This window comes from Eurosta solidaginis, chromosome 1 (assembly GCF_040869045.1).
Source record: "Eurosta solidaginis isolate ZX-2024a chromosome 1, ASM4086904v1, whole genome shotgun sequence".
Lineage (NCBI taxonomy): Eukaryota > Metazoa > Arthropoda > Insecta > Diptera > Tephritidae > Eurosta > Eurosta solidaginis.
The window spans coordinates 90,384,368-90,407,567 of NC_090319.1; the positions used below are offsets into that span (position 1 = coordinate 90,384,368).

The 23,200-nt window shown below is 36.4% G+C and overlaps 1 protein-coding gene across 2 annotated transcripts in view; it reads right to left on the bottom strand.

Moving 5' to 3' along the window:
- Window positions 1-23,200, bottom strand: part of LOC137236462 (rho GTPase-activating protein 39-like) — a 556,674-nt gene that overhangs the window by 41,656 nt on the left and 491,818 nt on the right. Inside the window, exon 16 of one of the 2 annotated variants that reach the window (XR_010948426.1) lies at window positions 11,737-12,123. The exons of the other annotated variant lie outside the window; for it this stretch is intronic. The gene's annotated coding sequence lies outside the window, so the exon portion shown is untranslated. Of the gene's footprint in view, window positions 1-11,736; window positions 12,124-23,200 lie in introns of those variants that run through there. 2 annotated transcript variants of the gene reach the window in all.

Genomic DNA, 23,200 nt, shown 5'->3' on the forward strand with positions numbered 1-23,200 from the left:
TGGACCAACATTCTTTAAAAAATGTATAACCTTGAAAAGCACCTTACAATGGCCGAAAGTAACGAAGATAAGGTAAGCTGTGGACTATGCAATGAACCCGATGAAGGGAAAATGGTGCAATGTGATGACTGTGACAAGTGGTTTCACTTCCATTGTGCTGGAGTCTCAGACGGAATCGAAAAGGTCGACTGGATCTGCAACGATTGTAAAAAAAAACAAACCATCATTCATACGGTAACACAAGCAACAAATACAATTGCAAGTCAAGCACAGCTCAAAGACAACACGGAGCATAAGAGTACCGACCAGACAAATGTAAGTACCACAGTTGATGTGAGTTTGGAGATACAGCGTTTTGAGGAGGAAAGACAAGTAGAGCTAAGTTACGTAGCAAGAAAGTACGACATTCTTAAACAACAAATTATAGCATGCAAAGCAACAGAAATTTCTCGTGTGGCAAACGTAAATGATGTAGTAAATTCTCGTACACCTAACATGAATGTATGCAATACAAGCAGTTGTGCAAAAGAAGTCGTACAAAGTCAGTTGTACAAGTTTAGTCTTCCCTCATGTAACAATGTGGTATACCCGACAGTCGGGCCAGCAGGTACAACAAATCGAACAAGCGAGCAACACAGGCAAGCACATGATAATAAGAATCAACCTAATGATCAGAATGGTACCTATAATCGTTGTTATGATCACAATCAGAATAGTATGTATTGGGGGTCACCCTTGCGTGCTGAGCAGATACAAGCAAGGTATGCCATTCCAAAAGAGCTGCCAACATTCAGCGGGAAGCCAGAGGAATGGCCAATTTTCATTAGCAATTATGATAGCTCGACACGTATATGTGGATTCACTAATGACGAAAATATGCTAAGACTACAGCGCGCACTAAAAGGCAAAGCCCTTGAATACGTACGCAGTCAACTGCTGTTACCTTATTTCAGGCATGCTTAACGAACGAAACGATATCATTTCGTTACGATAATCAACGTTAATAAACGCTACGAAGTCACTTCGTTTCGTTTATTAACGTTAAGATCGTCAAATTAACGTTAATTTGGCGTTCTTAACGTTAATAAACGAAACGAAATGACTTCGTTTCGTTTATTAACGTTGATTATCGTAACGAAATGATATCGTTTCGTTCGTTAAGCATGCCTGCCTTATTTGGTGCCAGAAGTTCTTGCCACGTTGCGAATGGTTTTTGGTAGGCCCGAATTTATCATTAATAGCCTTCTTGAAAAAATTCGCTCAGCACCGACACTTGGTGTCACTTGCAAATAAATTAGATACGTTAGTTTCTTATTCAATGGAGGTCAGAAACTTAGTTTCATCAATGCGAGCTGCCGGCCTCATGACACATTTAAACAATCCAATCCTTCTGCAAGAATTAATTGGTAAATTGCCAGCTAGGTTTAGCTTGGACTGGGCACTTCATTGCAAATACGTTACCGGAGCAAACTTGTCAGACTTTAGTGACTGGTTGTTCGAGTTAGCGCAGGCAGCAAGTTCTATCATGATGAAACCAGCAATCTCTAGTCAACAAGAAGTACGTCGTACTTACCGGGTGGGATTTCACGAAGAAGAGGAAAAGATATATACAAAGAATACCGAGGAACGTAAATGTGCAGCATGTGACGAAAATCATTTTATAGCACAACGTGAGAATTTTCAAGGGATGAGCTATGACGACAAGTGGAACATAATTCATCGCATGGAATTGTGTCGCCCTTGCCTTAAAAAACATAATCCGAAATTTTGTAAGGAGCGCAACGAATGTAGTATAAACGGCTGCACCGCAAAACACCACACTAGTCTACACAAGCCGGTGGCAGTAAACAAAAAAGCTGGTGCGGGAGCAAGTCTGCTTGCCACGCAGATGCATACTACATCAAATGTGCTGTACAGGATTGTACCAGTCACGATTCACGGCCAGCATGCTGACGTTGAGGTGTACGCATTATTCGATGATGGGTCAGGACCAACCATAATCGAACACGACCTAATAAAAATGTTGCAATTGAAAGGCGAGGTGCGTCCATTACACCTTCGTTGGACTGATGGGTCCACTCGACTTGAGAATGATTCGGAACTGGTAAATCTGCAGGTATCAGCGAAAGGAAATAACAAGAGATTCACGATGAACGACGTTCGTACAGTAAAAAAACTTGATCTGCCTGCACAAACGCTTGTCTTGTCAGAATTATCAAACAAGTACAAGCATTTAAAGGGATTGCCCGTTAGGTCTTATCAAAACGCCGTACCACAACTAATTATCGGTGTAAATAACAAGCACTTGGCCATGCCATTGAAGTTTAGGGAAGGAAAGATTCACGAACCAGCTGCTACAAAAACACGTCTGGGCTGGACAGTGTATGGCACCGTGGAGGGTAATGAGCGTAATATAAACAATGATTTTCAACTACATGTGTGCGAGTGTGACAATAACATGGCACTTGATAGACTAGTAAAAGAAAATATGAAACTCGAAAATCTAGAGCAAGCTGCAATATCAAGTTTACGTACTGTCCCGAGCCAGCTAGATATTTTGGAAAAGAACGTTACTCGAACAGGATATCACTTTACAACCCGCCTCTTGTGGCGCTCTGACGATATATCACTACCAAGCAATTTTGAATTTGCAATGCGCAGACTTGTGTATTTGAGAAAAAGTTGGGAAAAGATAGCGATTTAAGAGGCCGAGTAAATGAGTTAATAGGTAGCATGGAAAAGAAACAGTACATACGGAAGTTCAGTGAGGGTGAGATCAAGCAAGAATTTCAACGTAAGTGGTACCTACCCATATTTTCAGTTAGCAATCCAAACAAGCCCAATAAAACACGAGTGGTATGGGATGCAGCAGCTACATATCAAGGAAGGTCCCTCAATAACTGCCTTGAGAAAGGCCCGGACCTACTGAGACCACTTATACACGTACTTTTCAACTTTCGCATAGGAAAAATCGGTATTTGCGGCGATATATGTGAGATGTTTCACAGAACAAGTACACGTTCCTAGGTGCTATTCAGGTACGTTGCCAAGCAAGATGTGTCAGATAGAGTTGCATGTGTTTGCGGATGCTAGCGAGGCGGCATCTGCGGCGGTGGCGTACTTCTAAATTACAAACGGCAATCAAGTTAAAGTTTCCCTCATTGCTTCCAGAACTAAGGTAGCACCTTTGCGACCCATTTCGATCCCTCGTATGGAGTTACTGGCAGCGGTACTAAGTTCCCGTCTTGCTGCGGAAATCACTATAGGCCATGACCTCCAAATTCAAAAAACATATTTTTATACTGGTTCTAGAACAGTTCTTACATGGCTAAAGTCAGACCCACGGAAGTATAAGCAGTTTGTTATGTTTAGAGTTGCTGAAATTCAGGAAAACACAAGGGTTAGTGCATGGAAGTATATTCCATCTAAACTGAATATAGCAGACGATGCCACGAAGTTTAAGAACACCACAGACTTCAGCCCTACCAGTAAATGGTTTTGTGGACCATATTTTCTACACGCACCTCAGACGGAGCTGTCCGACTATGCATCAGATAGTAGCAACGGTAATTGCCAGGACGAAGTTAACATGCTACAACCAGAATATGTTGGCGTCGACATATAAGACAGCCATTGATTGATCTCGCCCAATTTTCCAAGTGGGAACGTCTTGAAAGATGTATGGCATACGTTAAGCGTTTTGTAGAGCGCTGCAAAGACAAGATACGAAGAACCAGAAGCTCGATAACGGTATCCCTTACCTTAACCTCCGAAGAACTACGTTGGAGTCAATGCTTCCTTTATCGGCTCGCTCAGGCCGATTCATTCCATGAGGAGTTTAAGTCACTTAAGAGTGACATCAAGTGTATTTTACCAAAAGATAGTGCTTTACGAAAGCTGTCACCCTTTATTCACGAAGAGGACCTCATACGACAATGCAGTCGCCTAAAGAAGGCGCCAATTAAGGATGCGGCAAAAAATCCAATAATACTGCCTAAAAACCATAAAGTTACGCAACTCGTTATTGAATGGTATCACCGCAAGTATAAACACGTCCTTCACGAGACTGTAGTGAACGAAATATTTCAACGATTTCATATACCCGGCTTGCGACGAAAATTACGTACAGTGCGTCAAAATTGTCAGTATTGTAAACTGCGCTCCACTAAACCAGTTCCACCACGAATGGGAGTGTTACCAGAAGCACGCCTATCGCCGTACACACGACCGTTTTCATTCGTGGGAATAGATTTCTTCGGACCATTTCTAGCCACCGTCGGGAGGCGTACAGAAAAGCGATATGGAGTCTTATTTACTTGTATGACATGCAGAGCTATACACGTAGAGATGGCGTATTCCTTATCCATGAATTCATGTGTGACTGCTATCAGAAACTTCATGAGTCGACGGGGAATGCCAATACAGGTGTTCACTGACAACGGAACCAACTTGGTGGCGGCGGAAAAGGAGCTACGGGAAGCGTATCAAAAATTGAACGTACAAGATCTACAAGCTCAATTTACGAGCGCTGAGATGAAATGGACCCGCCCCCTCACATACCTGTCATTAGAGACCGCAGAACAAGAAGCACTAACTCCTAACCATTTCTTGTTGGGAAGTTCATCCGGACATAAGCCACCAGGGCAATTTTCCTTCGAAGATCAATATGTCAGACAGTCTTGGCGGCATTCTCAATATTTAGCCGATAAGTTTTAGAAGAGGTGGGTAATGGAGATGTTGCCTACTCTGACCAGAAGAACCAAATGGTTCGAGGAGGTGAAACCAATCAAGAAAGGCGACGTAGTAACAATTACCGATCCAAACCTACCACGCTATTCATGGCCTAAGGGCATCGTTGAACAAACGTTCGAAGGAAAGGACGGTCAGGTCCGCAGTGTCATAGTAAGTACATCGGCTGGCAAGTATCATCGTCCAGCAGCGAAAATAGCCGTACTTGATGTAAAAGGTGATATCAGCGGTGACGTTGCATCGGGGTAGGGTATTATCTCCCTAGGGTCGCAATACCGGGGGGATAATGTTGCAACACCACCTTACATTTAAAACAAGAAGGGTGGCAACACAAAAATGAGAAGAAGAACCATTTTGTAATAAAGACGTATATCAACGCCAGAACGACTGAATAACACAAATATTTCTCTTTTTTCTAATATTATTCATTTTAACGGAAAACTAAAGTAATAAAACGTTGTATTATACTATGGAAATATTGTAACTATTTTACTTTATTAAACAGTTTTTTAAAGCTTCTGTGAGCACAAATTTGCGTCTTATTTCTGGTGTAACAGTCGCTATTAAAAGTTGGTGGACCAACAACCAGTATAGAAGTAAAGACAAAATTAAAATCCATTTTTGCTCGACATGGCATACCACAAATTTTTGTATCAGATAATGGTCCGCCTTTTAATTCGAAAGAATTTTTAGAATTTTGTCGTGAGTGGAACATAGACCATCACTCATCAAGTCCATATTTGCCCAGGTCAAATGGTTTAGCAGAACGAACCATACAGAATGTAAAGAAAATGTTAATAAAATGTCAAGAAAGTAAATCAGATCCATATTTAGCTTTACTTAATTATCGGAATACTCCAAAAGAAAACATTCCTAGTCTTGCTGAGCTATTAATGTCCAGGAAACTCAAAACTAAAATACCATCAATTCTAAAAAATCTCAGACCCAATGTTGTTAACAACAAACAATATAAAGAACAACGTAAAATAAAAATATACGAGTAAAAAATCACTACAATAATCAAGCAAAGTACTTAAAGCCTGTAAATATAGGAGAGAAATTAATGTTTAAAAGAAATCCAACTTCTGTTTGGTATCCTGGAATAATTTTGAAAAATTGTAATGAACCTCGTTCATATATCATAAAAGATTCTGATGGTATAACGTATCGTAGAAATAGGCAGCATATACGCAATATTCCAGAAAATAAAAATGTTAATGAATCGGAAAAAAGTCCTATGTTAATCGATGATAACAAAAAAGAGAATGCAAATGAAGAAAAAATTGAAAATGAAATTGTTGATGAAATTGTTGATGAAATTAAGAATCAAAATGAAATTGATAATATGAATGTAAACAAAAATAATGATTCGGATAAAAATAATGATTATGTAACAAAAAAAGGTAGAAAAGTGATTCCAAGGTGGAACAATATTGATTTTAACACGTAATTTAATTTGAATTTAATTATTGAAATTGAGATTTGGTATTGCCAATTATACATTATTAATTCCAGCTAACAAAATAAGAAAAGGAAGATGTTGCATTTAAATAAATATATCGTAATAGATCTATTTTATATACCTACTACTAATAATATCTACACTACCTAGTTCTAAGTACGGCAACCCTGTAAGCTTTACATGTATTAAATAAAAGCAGTTGATTCTAACTACAACAATCACAAGGCGTTACAGTAGAAACAGATAATAGATTTTGACAAGTCAAGAGAGTTGGATATTTGACAAGTGTATAGTAATACGCGGTAACGATGCTACTCCTATAAAGATATCAAACATAATCGGCAAAGACCCATTTAAATATTATTATATAACAATAATAGATCCAAAACATAGCACTAGTTTTTTGAAATTTGCTATGTGGGATGCGCCTATAAGACCGGTAGCAGAAAATATAAAAGATTTAGATTTCATATTGAACAAATATACTGGTATAACTTACGATGATACTATGCGTGTCATGATAAACGAACGAATTGGGGTGGTAAAAAATTATATGCAGTTTCAGTTTCCAAACGATACATTGAAATCATTTCCGAAATTCATTAACTTTTTCACTTTACTCAATAAATATATTCTATTTGCCCGACCCATTCGAAAGGATAATCTAGAAATTGATACCGAAGATGCAGTGGCTCTTATGGATGTAAACGTAGGATGGGGATCTGTCGATTTCTCTGAAGTCATCAATTTCATAGTACAATGGCATGCGCTCTCCAAGAATACCCCAAAAGTGTAATTATTTATACGAAAAATCTTCAAATTCCACGACCTGCCAAATTGTATTCGCAAACTATAGATTCATTGGTATATAGTACAGACGATTTTACATTTACAAACAATCCAAACGTTATAATATACCCAAATGTAACCTACAATAGTACTTATGGAACATACACACTAACTAATAATGTCATATATTCGCAAAAAACAATGACAACAAATAATGACAGATCTGTAGTCTACACAGGACCAATTAATAATGTGACAAAATCGACGATAGGTTCAAAAATATCGTGCAAAAAATTAGATGATATACAAATAAAATGTGTAAACATGGTTATAACTATACATGATTTTATAACAAAGAAAAAATATTAAAATTAATAATTTTATAAGCACAAACAAAAGTATGGAGTTGATTAATAATGTGGGTCCAATAGGTAAATATTTATACAAATCAAATATTTGTGCACTACGCTATTTGGAATACTATTTTGATGAGCATCTTCTCGAAACAAATTTGGCAAGTAACATACGTTTGATGGTGAACATCAAGATGCAATTCCAGAAATTACAACATGCCCCATGATTAATGTCAAAATATCATTCGAACGCTTAAATCAAATTATATGCGAAACAAATATAACATCTGTTATATTCTTCAAGGATACATTTGTTGAAAATATTGACACAAATATCATGTGTAAAAACATAACTACCGTTGTAGCATACAACATTATATCATTGAATATGATAAAAATATTTTTCCAAATGTTCGCAAGCTATACTTGTATCGACAAAATGAGACAATCAACGGTAAACGTATACGAAATTCACCCCATATATACAAGTTTGATAATCTGGAAGAGTTGAACATATATTCGTCTGGATCGTCTATATCACTTGAGGCACGATGAGAAGATTTCCATTTACTCAATATATGACAAATGGAACATCGATGTAGAAAAGTATCCGAAAATGCATACAATTCGCGTGGACGAGAAAAAAATTCTGACAAATTTACATGCAAAAAATGAATACAGGGTGTTGCAATTTTATCCATGTTCACGTGCAGTCGTCACCAAAACGGCAGAAGAGTTGAATTTAGTCGACTTGAAAATCAAAGATTTAATATTACCACCGAGTAGAAAGTATGGTTACAAAATTGGGCGTGGCAAGTTGATAGATTCGACAACAATTGTGGGCGCGTATGTAAATTATTTAGATTTTTTAAGAATATTCTAACAATCGATGTAAAATGCCTCCAAGTATTCGATAATATATATCCATTGAAGATGTGTAGTTTACGTTTCACAAACAGCTTCTACAAATATTTTCCATTCCCCAAGGAAGTAACAAATGATCTAATTGAACGATTTAATATTCAAAAACAAAAGGAAAATATGATAATGATATTCAGTTTCGATTTTATGAATAAATTAGATAGAAATGACGACTGGAGAATGACGAATGTGTCGAGACATACCATCGTATACCCATTATAAAACAGAATGCTCAATTAATGTTAACTGATGGCTTTGACGATGTGAAAGAAAAATCTTGGCCTAATGCGGTTCATAAACTACGAAAAGAGTGCGTCGTTTTAATTCAAGAAGGGGAACTACTTTATATTAATTGCAGCCAACTTAGACTCCAGACACTTACTGAAAAGATACAAAAATACCGTCAACAGAAATTCATCATTAGTAAATTATGGATAATTACAAACGGATTCGAATTGAAAACTACCGACATAGAAGATAGAATTGAGAATTTGGTAATTATTCATAATGAAGTGAAAATGTATCTTAGTTTCTAGTTGCAAAAATAAAAAAGAACCAACAACATAAGTCACTTGTGTGCACGACATATATTTTGAAATCTTAATATATAAAAATCACGTATTTGTTTTGCACCCCGTATATTATTTTATTGCAAATTTTTTTATTAGTTCATACTACGTAGTAATAAAATGTTACGTATACGCACCGGCACTCACATTTTCAGGTGTTGCGGATATAGGTTAGGTTAGGTTGGGGTGGCTGCCCGAGGGCACACTTAGGCCAGTAGTACTAGGCCCGTTGTGATACCACGAAAAACACCGTTACCTCTCCTCTTCGAACCATTTTGAGGACCTGATGAAATCTACCAGGTCCTTGACGTCATGCTCCACAACCTGACTCATAGTATCAAGAAATGGAGCTCCCAGAAAGCGCTGCCGTGCTCCGCTTAGCGCTGGGCAGTTGCAAATGATGTGAACCACCGTTTCCTCCTCCTCATCTTCTTTACAACTCCTACAGCAACGACGATAAGGCGCTCCTAGCCTTTCTGCATGCCTACCTATGAGGCAATGACCCGTTAGTGCCCCTACAAGTGTGGAAATTGTATCCCTTCTTAGGTTGTAAACATGACGGGACCTTTTTGTTGCGGATATACTTTCGTGTAATTTGTTGATGTTTAATTAAACAACGTGCTTATCAATAAAAGATATTATAGCAAATGATATCAAGTATAGAACGGGAAACGGTCAAAATTCTAAATTAAAATTCTGAAGTCAAAATTCCGGAAACATAACCTCCAAAAATAATTCCAAAATTCTAACATGTTTATCGGAAAAACAAAAAACAACATTATTAACAAATAAAAATCAAATAGATACTACATTAATGTCATGCTTGAAGCAATGCGCTTTAAATACGCTAAGTGACTTAAATCAAAATTTTTTTTCATTACTCTTTTAATTTGTTTGCTTTTTGATTTTTTCGCCGTTTTTTACTTTTTGTACTTGTGTTTCAGCATAAATAAGCTCCCTTTGTAAGTCAGATATCAATTTGTACAGCGTCGTACGACTTTTTCCAAATATGACTTTAAGGCGGCGATTCCAAGCTTCCACACTGTTTTGCGTTCTTGGAAAAACTTTAGATGTGGGGTCCAAAATTGTGTTAAATATTTAGGCTGTGACTTTTTACCAAACACATCATTTTTTTCAAACCATTTTGAAAGTTTTTGCAAATCGCTGTCGTCAAATGAATCACGCAAACTTGTGTAATACTTTGAGATTTCGTTATGAGGAACCAGTGCTAAGCTTTTAAGCATTCGTACTTGGATTGAAAACTGCTCGCTGTTGCCATATTTGCGGCTTAGTCTGAAAATATTTAATGATCATTTCATCTTAAAAGCAGGAAGTTGCGGTTATGCAATAAATTGACCCTTCTTTTTGAACTTTTCGCCAAATATTTTTCCCAAAGTGGAAGAGGCAACCACTCTGCCGTGCAAATGGGAAACACTCCCTTGCTGCAGAAATAATAGCCATTTCAAAATCACTAATTATACGCGTCGGATTCAGTTGGATACCATAGTTCAATGCGACGTTCTCCAACTCAACAAAAAAAGAAATATACATTGAATTTGATTTTTTGGTCATAAGACAAAATACCAGCGGAACAATTTCTCCTTATACTCTTCCGTGTATGGAAAATAGCTGCCTCATCATCGTTGGAACAACGTCAAATGTACCGTCCATAATCCAGCAGTCGCTCTCATTTAACAACTGCAGTGAAGATTTTGTTCAAAATATAAGAATGCATTCGCCATCAATAACTTTCTCACTTGAAATAAATAGTTGACCTTCCAAAACATAAAGTGATAAAGAAATGTCTATTTCTTCAACACAAGTTGGCTCTTTAAAACATTTCAAACTATTCCGTTGTCTTCTAATTTTTAACTTAAGGGCATTTCTTGATGGCAGATAATATCTAATATGTTTTTCTGTCATAGATACCGCACGCTGAATTATTTGGCTAGGCTGCAGAAAACTCGAGCGAGCCATATTTTTAACCAGATAATTTGTTTCTGCAATCGATTTTTATGCGCACATGGATCATGAGAATGTTTTTTCTTTTTTTTTTTTTTGTATAACATGTTCACAGCCATCAAATTGTGTGACAATACGCACGGTACATTTGTTTTTAATTCGTTCAGAACAAGTCAAGTTAAATGTTTTCTTATTTTTTCCTTCCAAATAGAAGAAGTAGCCGTCGACGTTTAACATGTCTTTTCCTTTATTGGACTTTACCACAGTTATATTTTTCATCATAAAGCAATTATTTCACAAAAATATTTAGCACGTATTTATTAATGAAATTGCAGTAACACATTGCTTAGGGCTTGGTTTCCTCCAAAGCGGTACCGGTATGTTACGACCGCTAAAGAACGGCCTGTATACTCACAGCTTCTAGCGGCAACGGTTTGTTGGAAACTACGAACTGTTACGTTGTAAAAGTTAATTTTACATTTTTGCACGTTTTTTTAGTTTCTTTATAATTTTTCTTTTAATAAACTCACAAGAAAAAAATTTCAATTCAAAAATGTTGTTCATTTTATAAATAATTTGACAAAATAATCACCGCTTTGACAAGAGCGGTGGGAAAAAACGGTGATAAACGAGTTTCTACCGTCATGACGGCAGGGTTGTTCTATGCCCGGCCGCTATATTACGTTACGGTGAACTTCACCGTCTTCTTAGTTTCCACATAATTACTTTTACATTGCAATATTTTTGACAACGTACTCTACCGCTATGTAACGGCCGCTATATAGCGGCACCGCTTTCGAGGAAATCAAGTCCATAGTATACTAAATCATTATGGTAGTACAAAACAGTAAATGACAAGCATGACATTAATGTAGTATCTATTTGATTTTTTTTGTTAATAATGTTGTTTTTTGTTTTTCCGATAAACATGTTAGAATTTTGGAATTATTTTTTGAGGTTATGTTTTGTTTATGTTATATTATTATGTATGAATTTTAATTTTAGAATTTTGACCGTTTCCCTCGCACGATACCTTACAACCAAATTGTTTATGTTTGATTTGAAATAAATGTGAAAACTTACATTGAAAAATATACATATACTTTTAGCTCTTTTTGCAACGGGTTTTCGATTTTCTTGAAGAAATTTTGCTTTTTCTAGCCCTTTTTTTCAGGATTCTCGCCCCAAAGAATTTTTTTTCTGGCAACACTGATCTCCATTAACACACGATAATATAGTGTACGAAATTTCGTTGGTTTACAAAGGCAATTGAGGTATTAGGGTGTTTAAAATTTTAAGATTTATGCGTCAGAATTTCCTTTTGAGAAAAGATTAAGAAAAAAAAAATATGTAGAATTGTGAGGCAGCATGTTGTATACACATTTGAGAAATGAATTGCTAATTGGTTTGATGATGTGAGATGATGGAGCCTTAGGTCTGTGGTATATAGGTTGGGCTCGGTAATAGCGTAAGTATTTCTTGTCGGTTGGGTAGGGAAGAGTAGAGAAGCAGATGTATGGCTTCTCGGGTAAGTTGTAGTGGTTTCGCCCTTCTTTGTTGGTTCGTCCGTTCAATCAGTTTGGGTAATATTGGGTTTGTAGTGGAGGTAGGTTTATTTTGCTGTCGTCCGGTTTTAGTGGATTTAAGTCAAGTGCATGATTTTTTTTAGAACCACCCCAATTCGACGAGCGTAGTACCAAAGCTAGCATGCACAGCTCTGCGGCTGATATCCCGAAACACTCGAAAAGTCCGAGCAGGCAGTTCAGTTCTTAAAAAAAAAAGTTCAGTGAAGTGCAGTGTTTGAAATGTTTGTCTGTTTTTTCTTTGCCAATGGAGAAAAATACGATGTGCTCCGCCATTTAAAAACCATAGAACATCAAAGTGCTAATGTTACAGCTTCAACCAGGAAAGCCGCACAAAGTTTAGTGCGGAAACGCACGATGAACGTTCAAGGAAGAAAAACAAGCATAAATGAAGGGACCTGGTCATATCACAAGAAACATAATTTTTCATTCCATTTTAATGACTGCACATCAAAACTTATTAAAAGGTGTTTCGATGAAAGTTATTCATCAGCCCGCAAAAAGTGTGATGCCTAAATAGTTTGACTCTTTGTCTAATTCAAACATACGTCCGACCGGCCGATGAAATTGACATTTGTCAGTCTCTAAAAGTACAAAAACTTATCTTATATTAAACAAATTTGCTAACAATATAGTGGGATAAAGACAAAGTTTGAAATAAAGCCCAAACAGCACCAATTAATTGTCAGCCACACAAAAATGTACCGACCGACTGTATAAAAAGGATTTAAAATAAAATTTAAAAGGGAGTCTAGGGCACCATCTATAGTCTATGGGTGTACAAACGTCAAAGGTGAGATAAATCGAATGCTAATGTTGTAAAATCCATTCGAATCATAGATTCATCGTTGTTTTTCCTTTTTGCCAAAAACGTTTGGAGACATATTCTATCATTATGTCTACAAACGAGTTAAAAAAAATTGTGAAATTTACGGGATGAACTTGAAATATTTATAAGCTCTTGCATTTGTTCCAGAATGGAATTTTATGTGGATAACGAAGAAAAGGAATATAATTCATCATTAAATATCAAATCACATCGTACAACGACATCACAGAATAATCACAAATCAAATCATACAACGACATCACGTCATGGAGACAAATCACATTAAACAAACACAGCGTAGCATAAAGCCCAAACACACGCATACAACACTTAAAGTCACGTACCTGTTGCTTGGTAGTGCAAGTTCACAATACAGAAGTCAAGAATGACTTTCACACGCGCAATATATTTCTGCTGGAGTTATGTCTGACGCTTGTGGATATCATAATGCACAAATTCCGTAAGCATGGGAAACAGCCTTTTCGGTGTCATATCACTCAAATCGTGAGAATAAGGTGATGCACGCGTTGGATTCATATGATAGCATTCCGTTGGTAAGAGCTTAGATTTAGAATAGCACATTCATTGTAAATCAGTTCAAAATTGAATTCAATAAAGATACGACGTGCTCATAGAGTACTAAAAAAATAATTTTTGTGATCTTTGCAATTTAACAAAGATTAAGTGGCGCCCAACGTATCGTTGTGGCCCGGTTAACGCGGTCTTGGCAAGTGGTCAGCCAGCACCAAGTTAAGAAATACCTAGGGACATCGTACAATTCGTAGAACTTGTTAATAGGCTAAAAGAAGCCAAAATAGGACATAGAGAAAATCCGACAATAGAAGATGATTAAACTATTACCATTACAAACGCAAATAACATTGGGGAATTGGACAAGATTCCCGACGTGGTTAGAAGTATCCGAGAATTCTCTGGCGAACCAAGCGCGTTCAGCTCATGGGAAAAGAGCGTAGAATGTATTATTCATTTTTATGAACCCATATGCGGTACCCCAAAATATTTTGGGATACTAACGTAATTAGGAACAAAATTACAGGACAATCAGACGCCGCATTGTAGTCTTACAATATGCCATTAAATTGGAATGCTATTTGCAATGCCTTCTATTTTATTATGCCGACAAAGGAGACCTAGGTACATTGGAGTACCAAATGAACTCACTCCTGCAAGGACGACTAACAACGCAAGAATTTAACCAACAGGTTTATTCTCATCTTTCGCTGATTTTGAATAAAACTTGTATGTATATGAGCCATAACAAAATTTGCATTATGACGCAAACATATAGAAACAAAGCTCTAGATACCTTCATTCGCGGTTTGAATCGAGATCTATCCAAATTAATGGGAATGAGGGAACCTGTGGATAGTCTCTAAGCTTTACAACTTTGTCTCAAACTAGAGAATCAGTACTTCAGAACAAATTATGCCCATGGAATAGTGAAAAACTTTCCCAACGCTAACCCAATATACCACAAAGTTCCCCCTCGAAATCCTAATAATCGTACTTATTTTTATCCAGAACTAACCTATCTTCCACAGATACAAGGAAATCCTTAACCTACTCCAAATCCAGGATATAATTATTGCAATAACCCTAACAATTTTATAAACCACTCTGTACCACCACATCGTCCTTTAGCCCCAAAGCCACCTAAAAAACCAGAACCAATGGATGTTGATTAAAGCATCCACTACCTTAGAAATTGTTTAAAAGGCGAAACATTACATTTGGTTAGCAGTTTAGCGGTAAGTGCCAGCAACTACGCTGACGCATGGGACTTACTGATTGCTAGATATAAAGTGATCAGAGTTATTGCGGATAGCCGCATCAAGTCCTTATCAGCGATCGAATGGGCATCTAAAGATTCCGCGAAAATATCAACACACTCAGTTGAGTTTAGGGATGACTGGCTCGTTCATTTCACGGTACCAAAATTAGCATACGAAATACGCAAGCAATGGGAGTTATCTTTAGTCGCCGACGAGCTTCCATTGGTCAATGCACTTCGAGATTTTCTTGAAACTCATGCCGGTTCTCGGGAGACGTTGCCTATTGCTACCGGGTTACCCCCTTTATCCCCAAAATCTAAATCCCCAAAATCAAAATCCCATAATCAAAATCCCCAAAATCAAGATCCCCAACACGAAAACCCCATTTTCTGTGTGAAAAACATTAAAATTTGGTTTAAAATCGCCGTGATTTTAAACCTAATTTTAATGTTTTTCACACAGAAAAAGGATAGTTATGTTTATTCTATTTCCAAATTAGCACTTCAATATTGATGATATCACAAATATTTAATGGGCACATTAAAGAAAATACAGTGCAACGCAATAACTTATAAATACAATTAATACAGTATTTACTTAATAAAAAAATTCAAAATTCATTGCATTTTATTGGGGTTGGTGTCAAAATTCTGCTTTTTTGGAAATTCTGCATTCATAATTCCGGAAGTCGAAACACCGGAAATCAATATTATGGAAGTCAATATTCTGGAAAAGGCCGATCCAAAAAATAACCCTTAGCCGATCCAACACCGGCTACGCCATACCATGTTTCCGGAATTTTGTCCAAGAATTTTGATTCCGGAATTTTGACCGTTTCCCATTTTATTGCATGTTTATCTGCACCGGAATATTTTTTTTGTTTTTACAAATTATAAATACATTTTTGTGATTTTGTGTTCAAGGTTTTTTGATATTTCCTCAAAAGCGGTTTGGGGATTTAGCCCCAAAACAATTGCGGGGATTTTGTGTTGGGGATTTTAAATTTGGGGATTATGAATTTGGGATTTTTTTTTTACCTAGGGATTCTGTGTTTGGGGATTTTTTTTTTTTTTGGGATTTGGGGGCACTCCCATTGCTACCACCGCAAAGGATGTTCTTCATACTACGTGCAAGCAATTAGAAACGCAAGATAATGCGCTGCTAGATACTATTTAAAAACTTCGCTTCAATTTGTGAGCAGCTTTTAGTTGCTTTTTCGATGTTCATTTGGCAGCACTAGCTGTTTTGACAAGTAGAACTGTCACTAAATGATATAAACATAAACAATTTTCAGCCATATTTAAAGGCAATTTCTACAACCAGAAAGGATAAAATGGAAAACTTTAATATAATGTATCTATAACAAAGATACAATTTATAAAATTTATCAAAAATTAACTATATAAACTCTAAAAAATTTAATGATAGCAGAATTTTGTCCAGAGAGGAGACAAGGGCTTTTCTAAATGCATACCTTATGAAGAAGGAAGAGTTTGACAATAATAGGAGGAAAACATTTGCTATGGAGAATGTGCTGATGGATTTGGAAAGCCAGGGTGTATTGGTGAGTTAGCCCACGATGTTTACTAATTTTATTAATAATTTATTCTTGTTACGTTTGTATCTTATAACAGAGCCAACCAACGACGGTGGAGATGCTCTCGGCAAAATTTAAAAATTTAGTAAGGGCATATAAGCAGAGTGTTTACAACAATAGCAGGACAGGAGCAACGTCATGCAATGCTCCGTTTGCTGACTTGAGGGAGAAATATTTCATATAAAAACCGCTCAAGGGTCAAGAAAACTTTTCTGTCACATTTTCCTAGAGCAATACTCACTTCATAAATAAAAACTACACTTTTCATTTACTTTTGAGAGTACAGCAATTTGAAGTGCACATAGAGAGACTTGTTGCACTATTTTTATTAACCAGCTTTAGGCCGGCATTGCATAGAATGATTTGGCAAGAGCTTTGACTTTGCCAGATAAGTGCTGGGAAAGCGTTTTACGCAAATCTGTCGTTCGATTCAGTTATATTTGTTACGTCGCGTTTGAAATTGTACGCTTATTGGAAAAACTTCTGCCAGTTGTTGAATTGGCCGAAAGTATAAGCTAGGATTGTGTCATTTCACTTTTTGTTATTTCACACGTGCGGAAGTCATTTTTGAAAGTTTGAAATATTTAAAAATCAAAGACCTGAAAGAGGCAGTACCACCCTTAGGATTGCGGGGTTTGTTTCGGGAGAAGCTTTTCGCTTGGACAACAGAAAAGGTAGAATTTATATAGATAATTAAAATGTGTTTATCATTCTGAAATAGTTTGAAATTGACGATGAAACGCTGCACATAGGTCGATTTTCAAGTTTTAGGCGCCCAAAAATATTTTATTGCCTATATCTTCGTAAAACTGTTTAATAAATGAAAAATTATAATAATTAGTGAAATTAATGGGTTCTCCTAAAAAACATAGATATTAGACTGTCTAACACTAAAAAATACCTGCGCAGTGAGGCTATTATTCTTTTTGTACAGCAAGAAGTGCAATAACTTAGTCTGTCTTTATCTAAGGTAAATTTTTAATTGGTTTTATGAAAAATTATAATAATTTGTGTAACTAATCGGTTATATTAGAATAGATATTACACTGTGTAACGCTAAAAAATACCTGCGCAGTGAGGCCATTTTTCTTGTTGTACAGCAACAAGGGTGTATCAAACCCTCTATCTAACCCCCTATCTGCAAGTATCTGCAGCTAAATTTAATGCAGTCGGCAAGCTAATTGTGCCAAGTACTATGTTCAAAACTAATTTTACCTTGGACGGACTTAGAAACATAACAAAACTGGTTTTGAACACCAAATTGACATCACAATAGAGGAAATAATAAGCGCTTGTACTTACGCCACATAATTTTGGCAATTTATTCCATGAAATTTGTTCTATGTTCCCCAAAGAGAATGATAGGAAGGTAGTTTGGATATAAAAGATTTTAATAATAGCCCTAGGCCCGTATCGTGTCTTACGCCTTACATTTATATATTTAGTTTGGCAGTTTCATATTCAAAAATTTAGTGAAGAATGGATTCCAAAAGAATCGTAACACCCGATACAGACCCTGTTTCTTTTGACGCGTATGTGTATATCACTTAAAATTTTCTATGGAAAATCGAAAACACTTTGCTATCCGCCCTTATTTTGTATATAAATTTTAAGTGTATATGCATATGCGAGCCACAGTAAAAAGAGCTAATGACAGCTTAAATTATTATATACCAAAATTCATATACATAACCCACTAAAATTGCAATTTTTCTCATAGAAATCTTATAAAAAATCGAATAACAATGATAGAGGAAAATCGTTTGCCAAGTACAAAAATAAGGCTTGTAAAAGACGAAAATTGGATTTATGCTTACAGCCTGCTACGAGCCTTTGAGTTAGAGTGATGATCCAGTGAAGTTCGATAAAACAATTGGACTAGCTTTAAAAACTTCCCTAAATAGAGACAGCGCGAACTGGGATGACATATGCGAAAAATGGAAAAAGACCTTCCACATGCGTCGAAATGAATTAAAAGAACTAGGAAGATATGAATTTTTATTAGCTTCGTTCAAGCTGTCTTACGCAAGAGCTCCGGAATTGCTAAGTCATGATCTGAGAAAATTGCTGCGCTGCCTCTGCCGACTGCCTTTGCCGGCGCACCTGTCGTCATCGTCGTCGTCGTCAAAATGTTTTATTATTTTTACCACGCATAGTGCTGTGTGCACAACGTGTATTTTTAAACATGAAAATTTGTATAAGTGCCGTGTGCACAACTTGTATTTTTTTAACAAGAAAATTTTATATAAAAGGTAGAATTTGAAATTTATTTTTATGTTATACTTATTAACCAGATAATAATGTTCAAGAAACAAGTGACAATGAATCGCGAACCAGTGGTTATAGACGATGTGTCGCCAGTTTTGACCGAAACCGAAGACGAAGCGATACCAGATCAGATTTCCAAAAGAGACGAAGATCAAATTCAAGCTCTTCCAACCACTCAAATGGTGGAAGTGACTCTGAACAAGGAAAAGAAAAGGAAGAGGAAATCAGATCATCAGGAAACGATGAAAAAAGTGAAATTGGATGTAGATGGGAAAATTCGCAAGGCATCGAGAGACGAAGATCAAATTCAAGCTCTTCCAACCACTCAAATGGTGGAAGTGACTCTGAACAAGGAAAAGAAAAGGAAGAGGAAATCAGATCATCAGGAAACGATGAAAAAATTCAAATTGGATGTAGATGGGAAAATTCGCAAGGCATCGATACTTCTAGAGAATTCGGAAAATATTTCTCTTCTTTCTGTCCTTCTAGTGATTTGGACGAATTAGTTTCTACTGGATATCAATACGACATTAGAGATTTTGATATCTCTCTTTGGTGGAGACAGAATACGAAGCGAAGAGGTATCTGCACAATCGATGACTTTTGTCCAAAAACAACTACTGAACCAAAAGAAAGAATTAGGTAATATAAATTATTTATACGAAATATATATATATTAATTATTTTTTTTATTTAATAGGCAATTGTTCAATGAGGAATTTAGTAAGTACCATATTAAACAGCCAATGGTACACGACGTATACGGATGCCCATATAGCATCAACCCAATTGGATTACCAACAAATACGCCGAAATTTTTCAGGGGCTATCCTCATCATCTCGTACCATGGCAACCACATCCACGTCGCCCACGATTGCTCATACTCCAACAATTCCTGTAGATATTCCTTCTACAATTGTATCAAACAGCAATTCTATAGAAGATATGCTCGACGAATCGTTCCGAGTTGGCAGTTCACGATCCAACACTGGAATAATCTGTCAATCTATTTGCAGAAAGATTCCAGGTAATACATCTATTATAAGATCGCCGGGAGAACGTGGTTACCAAGTGGTGCAGCTCAATGTTTTCGATTTTTCAAAGATATCGAGGAAACCGAAGACAGAGTGGTGGAAGGAAGCCAATTATCGGTCGACTTTTATGATAAATTCACCATTGGATCCGAACCACCAAATGGTAATGAAACTAATCCTTTCAGCGATGAATCAAATATCTCAAATTCCGGGTGTAAAAAGAGAGGAAAAGGAGACAAAGTGATAGAATTTTTGAAAAAACCTCCAACAGCTCCAATTCACCATATATTAAATACATCAATGTGGTTATCTTGGAATTTAAATTTTGGAATATATATATATTAATAAAAAATAATTAATAATGATATAGATACAAATCAGCGTTATCACGACTATTTTTTGTTTTGCCAGATTAATATTGACTTCGAGATATTATACTCATCAAATAGTCTGTTGCTGTTTTTGAAATGGGAACATTTTAAAAACGTAATAGCCAACATTTATCATACAGATATACATAACGACTACTGTAAACCATTATTTGGAAAAGCGAAGTCCTCAACCAATAAAGGTTTACATATATGTAAATATTACTTTAAATATGATTGTTCATATGTAATGGCACCACAACCTATACGGCAACACCATTTAAAAGAGTGCTGTATCGGTACAGAGGTGGCAATGCTGATATTCCAATGGAATGTCAGTTACCGGTAGATTGAAAAAATGGAATAAAATATATTGCAGGCACGCGCTTGCTTGTGATCACCTATTTTAAGACTTGTGCAAATAATAAAAGTTTTGTTTAAAATACTATCGTACTAGTATAGCAGTGTTCGTTATATGGCAGCGCATACTGTAAAGTAAGGTTCTGCCATACCGGCGTGTACTGTATTTGTGGTCAGCTGTACTTTGTAAATACATATATTGGCGTCATGGGTTATTGCATAAGCCAATTTGGCGTGTGCCGTTTCTATGTGCGCAAGTTCATACTCGCCTAGTATGTAAAAATGTTGCATAAAATACATAGAGAGAAGTATCATCTTTACGACGCACGGAACTAAAAACCGAATTTGAAAATAAATGAATCAGAATGTATTTGACTGCCAACTAAGACACTTCGTTTCATTTTTATATTTCGGCTAGTCCTACACCTCAGAAGTGGGGTTGCGCGCCGCGTTTGTGGAAAAAAAATACCCGAATTTTTTTATTTTTCCAAGAATATTCATAAATTAATGTGAAATACTATTAAAGGTACGAAATAAAAGTGTGCAAAAAAGTAAGAACGAAAAGTGCGTGAAAAGTAAAAAGTAAGAAACATAAGATATTAAAAAAACTGAATGAAACAATGTTGTCAGTGAATGATTATAATGGTACACAGTTACGTGAGTGGTTGCGGCAACTTGGTTTACCAACAAGTGGTACCAAAGCTTCGGTTATCTGTCGCCTGAATAGGGTCCCACCGAATGAACGTTGCGAATGTCCTGGGGGTATATTCAGTAACTCTCCAGATCTGTTGCAGAAAGAAAACGACGACGAAAGCGTGGACGACGAAGATGCGCTTCAGATGGTACCGGAAGGCGAGCCAGAAAATATACGACATATCACACTGCTTCAACGCGAAATAGCGGTGCTACAACGTGAAAAGGAGCTACTATGTAGAGAGAACGAGTTGTTGAGGAAAACAGCACAGATGGAGCTCAAAGATAATAACTCGCAGATTACGTCACCCCATTCCAGTGCACCTCGATCTGTAAATCCACCAATTGATATGGTAAAGAGCATGCTGACCGATTTCGATGATACTAGCAACTGCGAGTTGTGGGTAAGTCAATTTCAAACGATCACCCAAACTTATGATATCGACGAAAAAATCAAGTTAGTGCTATTTACGAATAAGATGAAAGGTAGAGCAGCTGCGTGACTGCATGCCATGCAGTAATAGTCATTCAAAACTGCTCATAACGTTCAAAGCAAATGAAAACAAATTGGTAATGCGTAAAAACTTTGAGAGCCGAAAGTGGAAGGCAGGAGAAATGTTTGCAGATTATCTGACCGACAAAAAAATACTTGCTATGCCACTGCAAATCGACGACGCTGAAATGTTGGAATGCATCATTGATAGGATACCAGACGAACAGCTGAAAGTGCAGGCATACCTTCAATGTTTCAATTCAGTAGCAGACATTTTAAAGACGTTCAACAAAATACAGCTGAAGTCACCAAGACAAATAAAAACGGAAGACAAGTGCTACAATTGCAATTCAAAGGGACATTATGCCAACCAGTGTACGAAACCGAAACGTGAGCCGGGTGCGTGCTATGTTTGTGGCAGTACATCACACCGTGTTTTACAGTGTCCGGAACGGAAAGTTGCACCAAGAAATGATTACGTAAGATTTTTTTATTTTAATTTTTACACAGGTAGTAAATATATTTACATATATCTCTCTAGAATGCATTATAGACACAGAAAGTCCAGTCAGTCCAGTAAAAAGGACGTGCTTGCCACATAATATGAAAATCGAAAATTTGGAAAATTCTTTTTATTTTGGTATTAATAATACACCAATTGTCACATTGGGTAAAACTTTATGTAATATTAAATTGGATAATAAAATGTTTCACTTTCAATTCATTGTCGTTGACGATAAAACTATGTCTTATAATGCTATTCTGGGAAGAAATTTTTTAGATATGTGTAAGTATAAATTAGTTAGAGAAGATGAAAACAAAACGAAAATTTTGAATCATGATATGGCGTCTGAAAGAAAAGAAAGCAAAAGTTTATACAAAGACGAAGAAGAAAATGAAATTGAAAATATTACATCAGATTGTGGGGAAAAAAGTAAAATTGAAATATTTGATGAAAATTCGCACATATCCAAGGCCGGCGAAACATATAGTTTTTTAAATGAACAAGGTAACCATAACTCCGATTTAATTCTCTGTACACTAGAAAACGTTAATGATTCTGACCTGAAAATGGGCGATGATATTAAGCAAGCAGATATGCGCTTTCTAAATGATTTATTCGATAAGTTTTATTTGAGCTCTAGTAATTGTGTCGAACCAAAATTGAAGTTTGAAATGAAATTAATTGTGGAAAAAGTTAAGCCATTCTGTTGTCCACCTAGGCGGTTATCATATACCGAGAAAAATAAGTTACGAATTTTGTTAGACGAGTATCTTAGGAAGAATTACATTATACCAAGTGATTCTGAATACGCTTCGCCGATTGAAAAAAACGGGTGATTTGAGAATGTGCGTACATTTTCGCAGCGAAAGAT